This window comes from Cebus imitator, unplaced genomic scaffold (genome assembly GCF_001604975.1).
Source record: "Cebus imitator isolate Cc_AM_T3 unplaced genomic scaffold, Cebus_imitator-1.0 Scaffold24, whole genome shotgun sequence".
Lineage (NCBI taxonomy): Eukaryota > Metazoa > Chordata > Mammalia > Primates > Cebidae > Cebus > Cebus imitator.
Window position 1 is genome coordinate 1,837,104 of NW_016107339.1, and position 14,126 is coordinate 1,851,229.

Sequence of the window (14,126 nt, forward strand, 5' to 3'; positions counted from 1 at the left end):
TAAAAGACAGATAAGTAGTTAATAAAATAACTTGGTATAGAGAAATTTCTTGGGAAACTTAGCCATTAAGAATACAGTAATGCTTTTGAGAGGTAAAATTTTCTCTCCTTCTCATTATATAACATAAATTTAACTCTGTCTTTGATTAGGCTTCATTCCCAAAGATCTGGATCTAGATCACCTAACTTAATAATTTTGCAAGTCTTCTTCCTTACCTATTTTTTGTAAATTTTCTACACACATTAGCACAACCAAATTCTGTGTAGCTGTTACAATCTAAAATGGATTATGAAAGAATCTAAAAACTGCTATGTTAACTTTGCAAAGAGTATCCATAGACTATAAAGAATACCTAAAAACTAAAAATGTAAATTATACTTGTTAAGTCAAGTTTAGCCTGAACCTGCCTCCTTACATATTTTAAGTTCAGCCTAAAGGTTTCTCTGTAAATCGTGAACTATAAGAAGTGGAGGTGTAAACAGACCATAGCCTACACTTGTGCCAGTCATCAAGTTTTGGCCAATCAAATGTAGCCAACTATTCAAACCTTGTTCAAATAAGGCAAACACCAACCTGTAACCAATCCAGCTGTTTCTGTACCTCACTTCTGTTTTCTCAATGTCACTTTCCTTTTTCTGTCTATAAATCTTCTTCCACCATGTGGCTGTGCTGGAGTCTGAGCCTACTCTGACTCAGAATGCTGCCTGATTCATAAATCATTCATTGCTCAGTTAAACTCCATTAAATTTAATTCAGCTGAAGTTTTTCTTTTAACACACTGTATACCAATTCCTGGTTTCATTTAAATGCATACTAACTGCTTTCAAGATTAAAAACTAAAAATCTACAAGAATTCAATTGCAGGTAGTAATTTAAATTGCCCACTTTTAGCAAATATCGAATCAACTGAAAATGTGTATGATGAAGACATAGCATATCTATGCAATAGCACACCAGCTACGATTCGACTCTACAATGCTGAAGTGCTAATTTGTGAAGCTTCATGACACTCTCTCTCTAAATGGTGAAGAATCCATTGCATCAAATAAGTAAGGTAGAAAGATATATAATAGCTCTGAAAAAGTAGTAAAGTTTTCAAAACTATTTCAAAAGTTGGAAAAAGAACTGAAAATCAGAGTTTCATGCTGAGTCTTTGGAGATTATCCAGTCCAACTCAGAGATTAACAGGCAAGGAAACTGAAGCACAGAGAAATAATACCTATGCCAAAGTATCTGGGTAGTTAAGAGAACAGCTGCACTTTCCAACTGCTTTCCTAATCAGTTATAAATGAATCTGAGAAATGCATTTAGGTAAAATTCCATGACTTTAGAGTTACACATAAGAACCTAGCTCAGAAGGCTGATGAATATTAGACAATAACATATTTCCTACAAAAAATACTTGATTGTCACAGTACCAGGATTCAATCCAGAAGATGTTACATTTATAGGTATAAAAAATGAGAGAAAAGTACAGTGAGTAGCATTTCTAGGAATAGTAATAATCTGTTTTTGATGATATGTTGTAGGTTTCAAAACAGTTACCACCCATTACACTTACAGGCTTTATTTATTTAGGCTTTATTTACCCCATGCCAGCTGGTGTGGATTCAGGATAGGTAAAGTAACTTAAACATCAGTCTAACCCAAATATCACTGGAAAGGCAAATCTGTTTTTGAAACAGTAATTAAAAATACAGAATACTGACCCACACTAGAGGCAACAATCATTCAGATTTTGAAAAATCAACAATGACTCTATAGTTTCATGAAAATAAGAGAGAAATTTATTATTAAAACTGTAGAAGTTCACAATTTATTCAACCCAAAATACTGGTAGGAAAATAAAACAGAGAGGAAAAATAGTCACACCAAGTAGGAACTGGAAACTAATTTTTTTATTATCAGACAGTCTTTCTACATTTGACCATAAAATAAAAATGGAGATGTAAAATAGGTGAGAATAAAACTATAAAAATAGAGATGAACAGCAAAGATTAACAGTCCATAATGGAATTTAGACTAAAACAGTCTTAAATTTTTACATTAGGGTAAAAAGTCATATTTCGGTTTTAACTCAATTGATCAGTATTTACAATATAGAAATTTCTCTCTCAGATGTGTGAAGAAACTATATTTAAACAAATTTTACATAGTAAAATTGTGATATGTTGTTATTGTGATAACAACAAGAGCCATCATAAACATTTGGTGTGTCAGTTTTGTTTTCTATCTTGAAATAAACCAAAATTGGTAGGAAATATAGGTTTAATTATAAGTTTTAAAAATCATTATGGAAAATTCAAACATTTATAAAGAAAAGACAATAACAGATTGAACCCCAATCTACCCATCAGCTAGCTTTGTCACTAATCGTCTCTTGTTTTACAAATATTCCTCCCCAATATCGCATTATTTTGAAGCTAATCACAGACATTATTATATCTATAAATACTGCAATGTTTATCTCTAAAAGACAAGCACTCTTTAAAAACATAACCATAGGTCAGTTGAAGGGGCTCACACCTATAATCCCAGCACTTTGGGGGGCCAAGGCAGAAGGATCACTTAAGCCCGGAGTTTGAGACCAGACAGGGCAACAGAGTGAGATCCTGTCTTTGCAAAAAAATTAAAAATAAATTAGTTGGGTATGATGGCACACACCTGTAGTCCCAGCTACTTGGGAGGCTGAGGTGGAAGGACTGCTTGACCCTGGGAGGTAGAGGCTGCAGTGGGCCTTGACTGTGCCATTGCACTTCAGCCTAGGCAAGAGAGTGATACCCTGCCTCAAAAAATCAAAACAAAACAAAATACACCCAAAAATCCCATAGTGCCATTATAACACTACTACTAATAAAAATAATAATCTATTAACTTCATCAAATATCCAGTAAATGTTCAAATTTCTGTGACTGTCTAAAAATTCTTAACACTTTGTTCAAGAGTCAAGGAATATTTGTCAGTACATTGCAACCTGTTGATATATCTCTTAAGATTCCTTTAATCTACAGACTTGTCCTTTTCCTCTTTTTTATCTTGCAAAGTATTTGTTTATAAAAAACAGATTTTTTATCCTGTAGAAGCTTCCCACATCAGAATTTTACACATTGCAACTCCATTGTTTTATTTACCAGATTCTCCTTTCCCCTGTATTTGCTACAAACTGGCAGTAAGATCTAGAGACTTTATCAGTTTCAGGTTCAAGTTTTTGACAAAATTCTTCAAAGGTGATATAATTTGAGAACATGTTTGCAAATTCTTTGGTACTCCTCCCACAGAAAGATGAAAGAGTCTAACTCTCTTCCCTTTGAGTTCATGCTAGCCTTACTGACCAGTTTCTCACAAAATAAACGTGTCAAAAGTGATGCTGGAACACAGCTTCTGTCTGGCTCTCTCTGGACACCATACTGTGAGGAACCCAAGCAGCCATATGAAAAGGCCTTCTGGGGTGTTCCCACCACAGCTCCACAGGAGGTCTCACCTGAGAGCCAGCTTCAACAACTAGACAGGTGAGTGAGGAAAACTTCAGATGATTCCAGACCCTGGACTTCAAGCTACCCCAGCCAACACCATGTGGAACAGAGATGAGCCAACCTACTGAGCCCTGCCCAAGTTGTAGATTCAACAACAAAATAAATTATGTTGATTTAAACTTGGGGTGGTTTCAATGTAGTGGTAAGTTGGTGTTGTGTACTTCCATGAGGAGGCACCTAATATTAGCTTATCCCACTTTCTGTGGTGCTACCAACTGTTAATGATTATCGCCTAAATCTATTAATTCATTAGAAGTCATAAAATGGTAAAACTATAATCCCATCATTTTTTCTTTATTATCTAAAATATAGATATATAATAAACACATTTTCTTCATCGATTTTTAGTTACCCTTAAGTACAATTCATATAATTTTAAAAAATCTTATGGATTTCTATTACATTTGGCTCATGGATACTTACTGCAGGCATTTGATTACATAAAGATGTATAAATGACAGAATGGCTACTAATTCTGTAACAAAAGTAGTTTATGACAAAGAGTATCCTATTTGCCTTTTGGATATGGTCTCATATGACTGCAGTGTGTGGGAATGAACTGAAAAGTGAAGGATGGTGAACTAAACACCATCTTTGGAGGCCCAATAACCAGGAATCCAGGTGCCTGATAGTTGGAAAGACATTCAACAGGGCAATGGTCTGTCATAATACAGACAATAAAGGGAAGCCAGGCAAACATCTGGGCTATCTGTAATGCAGAGTTTCTCAGGCAACAAAGAGACAAAAAGAATCTTTCCTAAGCAAGAAAAGGGTTAAGAAAAGAGTAAAATGATAAAGGGTTTTGTCACCACATTATAGTATATAATTAGGTAATTAGAAGTATTAAAACAGACAAAGCATTGGGCCCAGATGAAATACTGAAGATGCAAGTATTCAATAAGATGCCCCAGGGGAAAAAGTAAAGCCCTTGGTGAGGGTTTATAATCATGCAATAGGACAAAGAAGCACAGAAGGACTTGAAGGAACAATAACTGTTGTTATGCCCATATTTCAAAAACAGAAAATCAAAACAAGCACTCATCCAAAATTTTTAGATGAGCTGATGAAAACTCCCTAGAATACTATTAACCACCAAAATAACTGTAATACCTTACAGTGGTTTATTGTTTTACTAAAGAAAAACTGAACAATCAAGCCAAGACCACAACAAGGAACAATTTGATATGGAATAAAAACAGACACACTGAAATGCACAATTCTTTTTCTTCCTGTGTTACTTATGTTGGTTGATAATTTGCATTCTCCCTATTCAACCAAACCTGTTTTCTCTATTTTGCCGGCATATAGCTGAATTTAATTTCCCAGCTTCCTTTTCAGTTAGCTCTGGCCATGTGACTGAGTGCCAGCCAATGGAATGAGAGTGGAAATTATGTGTGACTACACAATACACTCCCCTAACTTCTCCATCAGCAGGCCTCTGTACACATTTCCCATTCTAGTGAACAGAATGAAAAAGATCATGGGAAGACCTTGGAAGCTCCATGGGGATGTGTTAAAACTATGCCAGCAAATTCTTTAATTCTCACCCTTCCCTTCTGAGGTAATGGCATAAAAACAAGATAGTTTCTAATGGCTCTTTTTCTTTCTTGGATTGCTTGATCTGGAGAAAGTAACTTTTGAAAGAGGACCCTTAAGCAGCACCATGGAGATATCTACATGGAGAGGAACCAAAGTGGATACTCCAACTATAGTCAGGCAATCAAATGTCTGCAGCTCCAGTAACCACCTGACTGCAATCTCATGAAATACTTGTAAGCCACAATCTCCCAGCTACACTGCTCCCAAACTCCTGATCCACAGCAGTCATGAAATACTAATTGATTCTTGTTCTATGCCACTAATTTTGGTTGATGAATTACGTAGCAAAAGATAATAGAGGTTTTGATACCGGAAACTAGGGTGCTGTTTTTAAAAAAAAAACCTAAAATATGTGGTAAAAGTGTCTATGGGACTGGATAGAAGCCAGAAACACCTTCAGGAGAGCATCAGTGAAAAACTAAAGGCTGTGGGAAAAAAGACTATTAGCAAAAGACAACCTGCAAGGAGGCTGCCAGTGTGGGCTTAAATGAAAGCGAGAAAAACATTATAGAAAAAAATGGAGGAAAAGGGTTCCTTATTATGCAGTGGTGGAAAATCTGGCTATATGATAGCTTTGAGTTATATGGAACACAGAAACTGAGTGATCTAGCTAAGGAGATATCCAGGCAGAGTGCTGAAGGTGCTGTATGGTTTATTTGTGTTACTTATAGTAGAATGAAAGACGAGAAAAAAACAAAAGGAATAACTGGTAAACATAAAGATGCTAGAACTCGCTTGGTTTGAAAATTCAGCTTTTTCTCATTCCCAGCCTCTTAAGACAGCAAATGATGCCAACATTAACTCACTGCTTCTGGGCAAAGATGAAATCTAGGACGAAGACAGAAAAGCAAGACCTAAAGATGAAATCAAAGGTGTTACTGTAAAAGCCTTCGTTAAGATCTCAGAAAGCTCTAAGATGATGCCATAGAGAACCCTTCAGTCAGACAAAAGGCCCTTAGAAAGATTTTTAAAAGCATGCCTCACAGCCTCTAGCAGGGAGGGATCAGGGATGCGGCTAAACATCTTACAGTGCACAAAACAATCTCTCAAAACAAAGAATTGGTCCAAAATGTTAATATTTCCAAGGTTGAGAAACACCGCATTCCAATATGCAAACCCACAGGGCAGAAACAGTAACTACTTATTTAGTCTCCACCACTTTTTGAATAAGATTTGAGATACTGATTCATTTATGTTTTTGTCCCATTTGCTTCACAAAGTGCTTGCACACTGAAGGTACTTAATAAATGTTTCCCGAATAAGCATTAAATCTAGGCAAACAAAATTAACATAAATTATAGAGTAGTGGAAAAACAAGTCACAGGCACCAATTCCATTTGGCCATTAACAAGTTATATTTGCTTATTCATGCCTTCTTTCCAAGCTTCAACTTGTCACCTTTGCAAAATAAAAGGATTTTACTAGGTGACTATTGATGACACAAATGCTTCTAATAGGTGCCAGGTACTGGGGAATATGAAAATACAAAACATATGAACTCAAGAAAATCTAGGAGAAAAAACACAGAAATCTTACAGATAATTTTAAAAGAAGATAATTACAATAAAGTATGCATTATATATTAAAGAACAGAAGAGGCAGTCTTTTGTTTATTTGAATCTTCAACTTCTAAAACAGTAGCTGGCACAGTAATTTCTCAAGTAGTATTTGCTGAATGAACAAATACACCTACAAACCTTGCAAAAAACCAAATCTTTAATGAAAATTAAGACTATGGAATCAGGGATTGGGGTATGAAGGCAATGCAAAAGCAACACCTGAAAAGGGTTCTGCTGTCTTTATTTTTGGAATGAACAAAAGAATGACATACAGCTTTCATAGCTCATAAACAGGAGGTGAATACTAATTTTGTAAAATGAAAAAAAAGAAAGTAGTAATTTGTTGTGATGACAATGGGTAGGACTCAGCCCAAGGGGACAGCAGAAAAATCTCCAAGAGGCTAACAATGAAGGTGGAGTAAGATACAGTTGAGAAGATTAAGCAGAAAAAAAAGGAGGGGAGGAGGAAGGTGGGTTTGGGACAACAGGATACAAGGTCGGGAAAAGGAAGGCAGGTGTGGCTGCTATTCAGGAGATGGGATCTCTCACCATTGAAGTAGAGGTTTTCATCTTTTAACAAGCTTTTAACCCCACTCCTCCAAAAACATCTTTCTGTTCCTACCACAAAGGTGAAAAATTAGGAAAAAGCATACATGTAGGTAGATGTACTGTATATGTACTTTCAGTGCAAGACGAGACTGTCACAAATGGAAATACAGACTTTATTTTGAAGATTTGAAAATACATTTCTTTATTTTCAATAATTAAGAAAAAAGTTAAATTAAATACAAAGCATTACCCCTGAAGGACCAAAGCTGGTTCAATTCTAAATCTGGTGAAATGTTCTAAAAAGACTGCGTTACACCACCTAACAGGCTATGCCCACTGGAAATATTTCAGAATGGGATATTATTTTACTGCTCACCAAACTTTACTTTTTAACCGTCTCGTAATCATATACATCTGCAACTATAAATAGTCCTTAAAAATCTGGGCTCATTTAAAACAAAGAAAATCTGAAAAGCAAAAATTCTATTGGTCAGCAGTTCAGAGGGTACCCCTATAACTGTGTGCCCCTAGGTACTACTGCTCCCAAATTCCAAAGACTAGGAGCATCAGGGTGCCAACGAAAGCACTGCAAATATATGTTCTGTAGCAAACAGACCTATATTTTCATTAAAATAATGAAAAAAAATTTTAAGTTTTAAAAAATCTCACAAATTAGAATAAATGAATGCTAAGAATTTGCATGCTTAAATGAAATAGAAATGGGAAAAATATACTTTAAACCAGTACAGGAGCAGTACAGGAAAATACTAAATATACATATGCAATAGCAATTATTTTGGTTTTACCTTAAGTGTCAAATGAGGAAGGACTATAGGCCATTTGACAGAAGAATTATTTCTCATATTCCTGAAAATCTGTTTTCCCCCCCTCTTTAATATTTAAGAAACACACACACAGGTTGCCGACAACTCTTAGAGAGCGGCTTGTGTTGTAGTTTTCACTTTCTCGGCTGTGAACAAGTGCATATGTGAGGGCTGGTCGTGCATGCACAAGCATGTACTTTGCCTGCATTAAATAAAATCACAACACAACACCAAGTACATCCACTCATTCATGTGTGCCTGCAGTCCACCTCGAGGAGACTGAAAATATAAATACAAGCTGCTATTTTGGTGTGATCACAGGAATATGGCAGCTTGTATTTTTTTTTCTCTTTAACATTTTAACACTGGGCAGATTGTCGGCATTAACACACACCAAAATCAATTCTGCTCTGAAATTGCTTGTAAAATGCTTCTTCCCTGAGCAATTTGTTTTTTATTTAAATAAAAAATGGGTTTGGGGGAAACTGTGCAGGAGATACTTGATATTTAGGACATCGTAACTTTGTAAAGCGTGACATCAATGGACCAAATTACTTAGAGTATTTCTTTTTCAAAATAGGAACTGAGAAAGAGGATCTTTAAATTTAAAAAAAAAAAAACCAAAAAAACGCAATAAAATAACTCAGTAAAATAACTTTTGAATACGCTTAATATAAAAAAAAATCTAGTTTCCATCCACATACTACAATGTAACATAATAATTACATTTGGCCAAAAATTCAGATAAGACTTATTTACTATAAAAATGCATGGAGTTTTCTAAAGGAGAAAGAAAAGAAACAAAAGTAAATATTTCACAAAGGCCATATCTAACAGTTCAACAAGAATAAAAAGTAAAATGTAGACATTTACATCATATACTACACAAAAATATAACAATAATGAATTATCATTCCAATTTTAGTATATGTGCTGCCGAGGCAAGCACAATAATGAATTATCTACACAACGCTGTCCAACAGAACTTTCTGTTAAGGATGGAGGTATCCTCTGTAAGAGTTGTCCCATACAGTAGCCACTATCAGCTCTATGACTAAGGTAGCTACTGTGAAGACTAAAACTTTTTAATTTTATTTAAATAGCCACATGTGCCTCGTGTCTACCAAACAGTACAGAACATATCTATAATTTTTAAAAAAGAATTTAAAGAATTTATTTTTTTTACTTCTCTACCTGCTCCTTTTCTCTTGCAAACAATTATTAATGAATCCAGAAGATATCAAACGATCGGATTTTTTAAATTGAGGGGACAAAGTTTGGTTGCAAAATATCAAATTATAAGATTTTTAAAACCAAGAAGACAAAATTTGCTTACATAGATTATGTTTGAAGCATGACACACGTATATACTATAAACAAAAGGAAGCATTAAAATGAAAAAGTCACTTATTTTTTTTTGAGACAGGATCTCACTCTGTCACTCAGGCTGTAGTGTACTGGAGTGACCACAGCTTACTACAGTCTCAACCTCCTGGGATTAAGCGCTCTTCCCACTGCAGCCTGCCAAGTAGACAGGACTACAGGTGCGTGCCATCACGTCTGGCTAATTTCTGTGTTTTTTTGTAGGGGTGGAGTTTTGTCATGTTGCCTAGGCTGGTCTCAAACTCCTGGGCTCAAGTGATCCTCCTGCTTTGGCCTCCCAGAGTTCTGGGATTAAAGGAATGAGCCACCACACCTGGCCCAAGAAAGCTGCATCTTTAAAAACTCACCATGGAGATACAAGTAAGAAAAAGAATAATTAAATTATGAATGAGCTACCTAAAATCTTAACTACAATAACTAGAAATACAAAAGACCAGATATTGAAGATGATGACAGCATATCAATAGGCAATGAGATAAACTTTCAAACATGGTCAAAGTTACAATTATAAAAGTCAGTTAAAGAAATGTAATCATTTAATTCAAGAGAGAGGGAAAACACATTTGAAGAAAAGATGAGACTATTTGGCAATAGCTTATAAATATGTTAATCTGCAAATGATGTTATAGATGCTGCATATATATTTTTAGAATAGACCTTGATAGACCAAATAACATACTTCTTTGGCATCTAATATGGAAATCATATTTTATCCTGAACTCATTATTTCCCACCATTTTAAATAATACTGAATTTCATTTAATGTTAGAGCTTTTGAAACATGGCAAAATTAGTTCAGAATAGACAATGCAAGTTCTAAATTGGAAAGCTGTAAATGGAAATTCCTTGATTTACCTTTTGATTATCAGTTTCTTCAGTAATAAAAATGGGAATAGTAACAACCTCATTAGGTTGAGATAAAACTGAAATGAATGCAAAACGCTTTGAGGCAAAAAAGGGTTAGTGACATGAAAGAATATTAAAACTGGCTGAAGGGGAAGATAGTATTTAATACAGTGACATAACCAGATCAAATAAATTAAATAATGATGGCAAAATCACAGCTCATGAAATCAAATCATCTTGTTTAAACTCATACTAGAAAGTTGACAATAGTATATTTTAAAGTGTGCTTATGTCTCTGAAAATTTACAGATGTTTGAGATAATTACTAAAATTGAACAACACTGATCATCAGTGATAAGTTTCACAATCAACGATCATTTATTAAGCATCAACTTGTTGATGTGCAGTGCGACAAAAACAAGACTAGGTCCATGCCCTCAAGGAGTTTACCACAGGTCTGAAAGATAAGACCTGGGCTAACACAAGAGATCTTGTACATATTGCTTCTGTTAATGGCACTAGTAATCCTGCACTGTAACTTTTTTTTTTTCTTGTTTTCTCTGTAAGCTTCTTAAGGGTCCATGTCATATTTATCTTGGCATCTCTAGTACCTGGTACACTGAGGAGATTAATATAAATGTATTGAATACACTGACAGATGGACCTAAGTAAATATAAACCAAACAGAATTAAATAATATTAAAAAGTTATTAAGAAAATTCTCCACAACACAGACTAGGCACCAATGATGTCTAATTGCCAAGATTGGAAAATGCTTCATAAACTCAGGTGATGAACTCAGGCCTTGAATAATGAGCTGTCAGGAATCTAACAGGAAACAGGAGGGAAGCAGCATTCCAGCACTAGAGGAGAGCATGAAAAATTCCACAACATGGAAAATGAAAAGCACAAAACCTGTTTGTTGAATAATGCCAGAAGCCCTTGTCTAAAAGGGAACTGGGTATGAATTAGAGAAGCTGAGTGAGTCCATTCTTCTTCAGGCCACAGGGAGTCATAGAAAGTTCAGGATTAGGCACATAGCATGATTATAAATGTGCTTTGAGTAGAGTGATTGGGCCGCTACGCATGGAATGGACTGGAAGTGGAAAAACACTAGATCCCAAGAAACAAACGATTAAGTGACTGTAGACAGGAGGTAAAAAGGATCTGAAACAGAGCAATAAAAATGGAATAGAACTGATGAATGTGAGAAAACTACATATAATGATCCCCTAAATTTGTATTTCAAAATATAAAATACATATTCCTGAACTATCTACCCACTCCTGGTTTAATTACATTTTTAGTCTAATAAATCACTGACATTACTTAATTTGAAATACTCCAATAGACTCCTAGTTGCCCTTCCAGCTTCCATTGTTACATCTACCTTCGCCCCACTGCACAGCAGCCATAATTATCTTTTTAGGTATCATGCCACTGCCCAATGTCCTCCAAACACTTTCCATTGCAACTGGAATAAATCCTTATTTTTTACTGTGTTCCACAAGACTGTCTGGCCTTTGCTCTCCTCTCAGATTTCCTTCTTTAAAGCACTTTCTCTAGCCATACCTGCCTTCTTTTTGTTCCTCTAAACACTGAGTTCATTTTCATGGAGAAACTAACTTTGCCCTAGCTACTCCCTCTGCCTACATGTTCTTGCCCTAGTTCTTCATGTGACTGGCCTTTTACATTTTTTCACATCTCAGCTCAAATGTCATCTTCTCAAAGCCGTCTTCTCCAATCATTATTCCTAAAGTAGCCACAGCTATCCCACTGGCTACTCTCCTTCTAGCTATCCAGTTACCCTGCTTTATTTATTCAAAGGAATTATCATCCTCTGTAATTATCTTCTTTATCTATAGATGCTTGTTGTCTCACCAGTCTCCCCCAAATCACACTAAATTATACAACTTGTGATAGCAGCATCCCGTCTGCATTATTCACCACTCTGTTCCCCACAGTGCAAAGGGCAATTCTGGAACACAGCAGATGCTCCATAAATATACATTAAAAAAAATTCTTATCACAAAGGCTATTAGACAAGTAACACTTTATAACCTTATCTGGGCTATACTTCTTTTCCTTCCCTATTTTATTAGGAAATTCCTCATAGACTGAAATAAAAATCATATCTTTTAGATCATGTAGTGCCTTATAAAGATGTAAAGTCGTAAATTTGTACAAGCTATTCAGCTTTTACAATTAAATAATTTGGTGGTCTTAAAATACGACTGATTGCCTTACCTCACAAGCTAAGTGTTTGTACAGAAATAACAAGGAGACTTAATCTAAAAGTGGAGAGAGCCATGGGAGAGTCTTCAAGAGAAGATATGGAACCCTCCAATGATGGTTAATACTGAGTGTCAACTTGATTGGATTGAGGGATACAAAGTATTGTTCTTGGGTGTGTCTGTGAGGTTGTTGCCAAAGGAGATTAATATTTGAGTTAGTGGACTCAGAGAGGCAGACCCACCCTCAATCTGGATGGGCACCATCTAATCAGCTGCCAGCATGGCTAGAACAAAGCAGGCAGAAGAAGGTGGAAAGAGAAGGCTTGCTGAGTCTTCTGGCCTTTATCTTTCTCATGTGGTACATGCTGCCTGCACTCGAACATCAGACTCCAAGTTCTTCAGCGTCAGACTCCAGGTGGTTTGCCAGGGGCTCTTGGGCCTTCGGCCACAGACTGAAGGCTGCACTGTCAGCTTCCCTGCTTTTAAGGTTCTGGGACTCAGGCTGGCTTCCTTGCTAGTCAGCTTGCAGATGACCTACTGTGGGACTTCACCACAATCACGTGAGTCAACGCTCCTTAATAAACTCCCCTTCATATATACATCTATCCTATTAGTTCTATCCCTCTAGAGAACTCTGAACAACACACTTCCCTACTATGCTATTAACTAAAGGGCATCCTAGCTACCTGCCTTGAATCAGTGGTTTGCCATTTTAATTAAAATACACGAGTAGAGATACATTTTAAGAAAAACACTAGTTACATACATACACATACACACACACACGTATTATGTATATATATATCTGTGTATATATCTTGCATTTTTATAAGAAAAAAACAGAAAATATAGAAGTTTTCAAGAACACTTTCTTTCATAACAAAGCAGAAATGTTTGAACTGAGTAACCAAAATGATAAACAAATTCCCAGTATCACTGCCTATTTGGTGTGGCTATCAGAATTTTATTTTCCCCCTTTCTTGTTTGCTATTTCTTTAAGTCAATCTGGCCCCCATGGCCTCTGACTCTGTGACTTGGCACCAGCGCTGTGGCCCCTCCATTTCCATTTGATAACTGTAGAGAGATTATTTATAATCCTGTTCATTAGACAGATCAATCTGAAGTTGGCAAGTTTTTAATGTAACTATCTAGCATTTTAAAAAAGAGATACCTTTACAGTTTGGTTAACAATATATACTGCACAATTTGTTTTCAGAAGGCCTGTTTACTACCATTGTTTACCTATATACTTAAATGATTGAGGAAATTCCTTCTTTTGTTTTATTCAAATATTCATTGAATGCCAGGACTCCTGTGTGCTAATACAATGGTGCTCTACTTTCTGCATCTATATACTAGAGAGACCAAGCACTATCACCCACATCTCTGAGAGTGGCTTCCCTAACTGGGTTACTCCTGAGTTAAATGGATAACTCAAGCTAATCAAAATGATCCCATACTTCTCACCCCATACTCTACTACCACTGATAATTACCCGTGGTTTCATTGTACTCTAAATCTATGATTCCTCTGAATTATTTTCATTTAAAAGAACATTTATTTGTTAAATATGTAGTACAAACTTAGTAGTTCAGGTCA

At 35.7% G+C, this 14,126-nt stretch overlaps 1 protein-coding gene across 10 annotated transcripts in view; it reads right to left on the reverse strand.

Annotated features, from left to right (window-relative positions):
• TBC1D5 (TBC1 domain family member 5) overlaps positions 1–14,126 on the reverse strand; it is a 553,318-nt gene that overhangs the window by 218,711 nt on the left and 320,481 nt on the right. The window lies entirely within an intron of this gene.